Here is a 5,713-nt window from a genome sequence, read left to right as displayed (position 1 = left end):
TCAGCAGGAGTGGCAGAGTGGTGCCTGCCCATGGGTTGTTAGTTCGTAATATCCCCAGTGAACTTGAAATATCTTTAGTTGTTCACCTCAGACTCCTGTAAGCACGCTGGCTTATGTGACTACCCAAAGAAGCCCTCTTGCACTCTTAACTTTCCTCTTTAGATAAAGAGGTTTCATCCTTCTGTCTCTTAAACTGGGTGAACCAGGGTTGTCTCAGCCACCCTAGCAGTGATATGAGAAAGACGAAGCTGACTTGAAACAATACTTGAAAGAATTCATTCCTGAGAACACAGGCTAATGAATGAAAAAGCAGGCGCTGCAGCAGTGGAGACTCGAGCAAATCACTTTTCTGAAAGCTTAGGAGTGTTTGGGTCCTCAGAGGTGAAAATACTTTAGGTGTATAAATAAAGGATTTACGGCAATGAAGATGTTACTTGTTCTTGTTAGCAATTAATAATCTTGTCATTAGTGCTGCACACAAAATTAATCCATGGCTGCATTTACTGGGGGAGAGAGTCTAAAGGCTTCAGCTGACTGGAGGCCAAAGGACACGTCTCGTATCCGCAAATTTACAGCAGCAGCATTTCTTCCTGCCCTCTGTGCCGCGGAGGCAAGAGGCCAGCCCTGCCCCACAGTCACTCCCTTTCTGCAGCGTACTGGAGACACGGCAGAGCTCTGTCTAGACAAAGCCAGCACTCTCCAGCGATGACCACTTCATGGACACTAAGGAAAACGGCATGCCTTGATATTGAGTGCCAGACAAATTCCACGGCTAGACTGTATCTCCCATAGCACCTTCTGCTGTGGCAGAGAACTCCCATGCAGCGGGTGATCAGCTTGGACCTCAGGGCGCATCACGAGATGTGCGGTCATGCTGAGTGTCTTCCCTCTGGAGAAGAGAGAAGAGGGAGCTGGGCTGTCCTTCCAGCAGGATTTCCAGCAGGACTATTTCTGTCTTCAGACAACTAGGTTTCCACTGAAAATATTAAATTTTCAATAGGAAATGGCTCTCTGGGAGAAATTATTTCTCAAGCAAATCGTGTCTTTCGGGGTTTTTTTCTTTAGGCAACGTCCACCCCCCCAGGTAATTCTCATCGCAGCGAGCTTGTGTGTGATACGTTGTTGTGAAGAAAAATTAGAGATTTACCTCACCTACAGTGTTTTGCTGGTTTTGTATTCTACTTTAAGAGAATTAATTCTGAATTACTGAGAAATCTGGAAAAGGTTTTGCTTTCTGTCGAAACTTTCTGGAGGAGAGAGGCAGGTTTTGGCTGGCTGCTTTTCCTCTCTGTTGCCAGAAAAAAGCATTGAGCTCTAAATATGTGATGAGCTTCTCGCCTTGCAGAAGCTCTCTGCAGCCAAAGCGCTACCCTGCAGTAAATGTGGGATGGGGAGGCAAAGCAGCCTGAACACCCCCTGTAAAAGTCCCAGGGGAAATGGCCAGAGTCATGTGAGCCCGTTCTGCGTGGTCTCTCATTTTGTTGTTCTTTGCTGAAGTATTTAAGGGGTTGAATCATTAACTTGTGGTTTGGTTCTGCAGGTTGGCAATGTCAAGCCTCAGTCACCAGTGTAGGGTGGCAAAAGGGCTTTCTGCAGAACCGAGAGGCAGCTGGCTGGGGCACCGGCGGCACGGCTAGAAGAGAGCCCAAAGCCAGCGCTCTGGCAGTCCTGACCCCGCTCCAGCATCTAATCTCGAGGTATCTCAGCACTCAGCATCACCTCGTTGTAGAAAAGCTTCCATGCATATACACTCTCCCTTTCCAAAGTGGCAGTAAATTTAGACTGATAGTGGCTTTGTACCACCCAGAAGGACCCAGATTGCTGACAGAAAACACTCAGCACTGTTGCAACAGCTTGTAGTGTGGTGGGAAGAAGGTTCTTTCTTACTCGGCACACAAGAACAGCGTGAAGCTGTGCCCTCCGCGCAGTGCTGAAGGAACCCAAGCAGGAAAGTGAAGGTTGTGCAGTCAGTTGGGTAACTCATGGTATGAATCACACACGGTGGTTTCATCGCTTATAGCAGTGGGGTAAACGGTGTCGTGGTCCTTGTCCTAGTCAGCAGCTTGGGAATGATTTCGTGTAGCATTAAGCTGTCCTCACCATAAGTTAGGCTGTAATTTTGGCATCCCAGTCTTCTGTGGTTATCAGGGTGACTTTAATTTCTAAAGTGGCAGAAAATCCACTGTGCTGATTTGCTGCCAATAAGCCAACCAGAGCCGCATCAATAGGTCTGTCACACCAATTTGATAAATTGGATTAGAATCCCTACTTTTCTGGGTTCCATTGGGAACCCCAGCCCTGAGCATTTCTCACATTGCGAGAGTAGAGTTGGAGATCTACCAGGGCAGATGGTAGCTGTGTTCTGCAGCTGCACCTGAACCTGAAATGGTTAAGGACATGAAGAGGAGAAAGTAAGGCTCCTTGGCCTGGGAACAGGCAGGTGTCGAGCTGTTGTCCTGACTGTGGTCTCGGGCTGTTTCCAATCCTTCCTAAATCATGTTCCCTGTCTGCAAAGGAAATACAAATAATTCTGCTGCTTTACATGTGACTGTGAGGCAATTTTAACGTGGAGACATGGTTTTTCATGACACGGAGTGTTGTTATAGAGCAGCTTTTGGGCTGTCCTGCCCTGTTGGAGGAGCATGTTGCTTCAGCAGTAACCAAAACGTTCCCAGAACAGAGCCATCGCTCACAAAGTGGTTTGAGATCTTCTACCCTTGTTTCTATCACTGTTTCTATCACTGACCTGGGTGTAAAGCAGTTTCCTGGCTTTGCATGTCTCAGTCTCCAATGATTAAAGGCTCCATGCAGTGTAAATTTTCTACTGCTTATTACTCAGCCCTTCTCACCCTGTTGATCCTCCGTGCTCCTTTTTCTGCTCGCTGGGCCTGTGCAAGCCTGTCACAGCAGCTGCAAGGAGGATTGGCGCTCGTTGGCTGATGCTGCGTGTTTAATCAGTTGAGAAGAGCATCAGACCCCGGTAGTTTGAAAGATTTTCGTGTTCTTTCTTACAAGGTCTGATGAAGCCAATTTTGTCTGTCCCTAGTTCTAAAATGTTCCTGTGACTTATTACAACCAAATGCCACAAAAGCTTAACAAATTTTGGAAGGAAATCTTGAGGATCAAATCTCAGTAGGCAGCTATTTGCCTTCACATCTCCTGCAGGAAGCAAATAGCTTCTTGTTATACAGGTACCTGACTATCCTCTGAAAGAATAAAGCTCAAAATTGCCCCTTTTAAGGCTAATTTCTGCTTTCAGGTGTCCTCTGAAGGTATTGGGGAGCACCAACTGCATAATCTAAAGGCAGAAGCAGACTCTGCTTTCCCTGGGCTATGCAGGAGTTTGCCAACAGAGTTTTTCTATTCCAATCCTTCAGTTAATTTTGTGTTCCTAATTATTTCTATAAGTGTAATTGACTTGCAAGACATTCTTGGCTTTCAGTGTGCATTGAGTGAATTATTGACCCGTCACATGGGTCATTGATGTGAAGAGAAGTCTGAACAAGCCGGGTGCAAAGCAGCTACTTTGCATTCCTAATAGCGAATGTAAGCCATTAATAACTGTGCTGCTCGGTGCACTCAGAGCCTGCACAGTTTTAGTCTGACATGCATATGGCTGAGTTCATCCTCGGTGTAATTTGAAATTCATTGGGCATGGACTTCATCTCCTCACGCTACTTTAAAATCTCTCCGGTGCTGAGATGTGATATGCTAATTCCAGAGTTTATGGCTGACTTGAGATGTTACATTGGAAAAATCAAATCCAATTAAATCAACTTATTACCGAGGTCAGAGAGCAGTATTCAGCACGCCCTATTCCTTGCTATTTCACAGCAAAAAAGAAATACTTGGTGAGTATATAGTGCCTCAACCCATTATCTCCCTTAATAGGGTGGCTCCTGGCTGCAGGACCTAGGTGTTCTCCAGAGACTCCAAATACCTGAGCTCAGTGTCACTATTTTTCGTATGCTATGGGGCAAATGTTCTCCCTTTTGTGTGTGTTTCCCCACTTACTCCTAAGCTGGAAGCGGAACTGAGGGGTGTCAGGTGGATAAATTCAACAGCTGCCGAAAGCGCTGAGACCTCTTGACTGTGGTGCTGTGGGCTGGCAGCGCAGCATCACCTTGCTGCAGTCAGAATTGTAACAGAGCTCAGATTTTAGGAGAATGTAAAAGGAATAGAGCTCGGTTTCTATCTCGACAGAAATTCCTTTGTTATCTAAGAGAAGCTTCTGTGTGCATAATATCTTAATATTCTCAGCAAGGAATGAAATGGAGAAATATTCTATGGCTTTCTGAGGTGGACCAATATTAAGCCGATTTGCAGATAGTTTTGCAAATGAAGGTCTTTAAGGGTAGCTTTATTATGAGTTCCCACACTGTGCAAGTCTGTATTTAAATTACACCATCACCAAGTGCCTGGTGGCTCTTTCTGCTTATTGTTCAGCATCTAATGTGTCTCCTGCAGGAGGTCCTTATGTTCCAAACAAAACCAGACAGAAAAGCGAGAAGAACGTTGAATTCTTTAGATAACCTTTACAAATAACCTACTGCCTCATTTCCAGTGGAAGGTAGAGTTTAACTTGCACAGGTTACATCTTTCCCATTCATTTAGGAGCTTAATTCTTGTTGGACTTTCCTACGGTGTCATTTCATTCCACCAGCCTAATGAAGTGCCCACTTTAGTAGCTCAGGTGCCTCAGAGTCCCTCCCAGTCCTCAGAAACCAGCATCTCAAGGTGAATTGTTTCCATCCAGTTACTCCTCTCAAACTTACCTGTATCTTCAGCCACAGAAGCAGCTCTAGGTACCAAGAGTCCTATTTCGAATTAAGTTTCCACTTCTCTTAAGTCCCTAATTTGAACCCGGGACTAAATTACTTTCAAAAGTGGATGCTCTTACCTCAGGTATCAACTAGTTTTTAAAAACCTCCTATAATAATAGAGCAAAGTGAGATTAACTTCCTCGTTTTCTCTCTTGCTATTAGCAAGCATTCCCAACAGGGTGGCCATTCAGACCCCAGTAGCTGTATCCTGCGATGCTGATAGCAGCTGAAACACAGGAGTAGCTTTGAGGTGCAGGATGCTTTGGCTGCAAAGTGCTTTCACCAGGACCACCCCCCTTTAAGAACCACCCAGTCATCCCAGAATATCACCACTTACCACTATAGAGCTGGGTCTACAGAACTTCGGCCAAGAAACGTGAGTTCCCAGAGCTACTCTTTGTTACATTTCTCCTGCAACAGTCAAGCACAAACATCAGATCTGGATGGAGCTGGAAACCAGCAAGAGACTCAGGAAATGAGGTATGGGAGCCTCTTTCCACCACCTACCTCACCACCTCCCAGCTCCCCGTCCCCTTTACACCCAAATACAAATCCATGATTAAGGCTTAGTGCCCTTTGCCCTCATCCTTCCCCACTCTGCACATTGCTCCCAGTAAACAGGGCCATGTTTCCATGTCCTCAGATGCTCCCCCCCAGCTCCTTGCTGTCTGCTTTTCAATCCAACTCCAGTACCTCACCCGTGCACTTTGCGCCACCTCGTTCAGCTCAGCAGGAGCATGGCAAAGCGGGGTCAGCCCAAACTGTGCTGGTATTATCTCTAATCAGATGTATCAGCCTGTGCCAAGGTTCTTGGGCAAAGGCACCCCTAAGATGGGCGCAGAAGGAGCGTGAGCTTGGTGCTGCTGCTGCCCAGCACGAGCAATGGTTCT

General features: G+C 46.2%; 1 protein-coding gene across 1 annotated transcript in view; it reads right to left on the bottom strand.

The window, feature by feature from the left end:
• KCNJ1 (potassium inwardly-rectifying channel, subfamily J, member 1) overlaps positions 1–5,106 on the bottom strand; it is a 10,165-nt gene extending 5,059 nt beyond the window's left edge. Inside the window, exon 1 of the mRNA XM_010136731.1 lies at positions 5,094–5,106. The gene's annotated coding sequence lies outside the window, so the exon portion shown is untranslated. The remainder of the gene's footprint in view (positions 1–5,093) is intronic.
• Positions 5,107–5,713: the final 607 nt, after the last annotated feature.

This window comes from Buceros rhinoceros, unplaced genomic scaffold (assembly GCF_000710305.1).
Source record: "Buceros rhinoceros silvestris isolate BGI_N320 unplaced genomic scaffold, ASM71030v1 scaffold9370, whole genome shotgun sequence".
Taxonomy (NCBI): domain Eukaryota; kingdom Metazoa; phylum Chordata; class Aves; order Bucerotiformes; family Bucerotidae; genus Buceros; species Buceros rhinoceros.
Note: the sequence above shows the minus strand (reverse complement) of the source record. Positions and strands in the feature narration are given on the sequence as shown.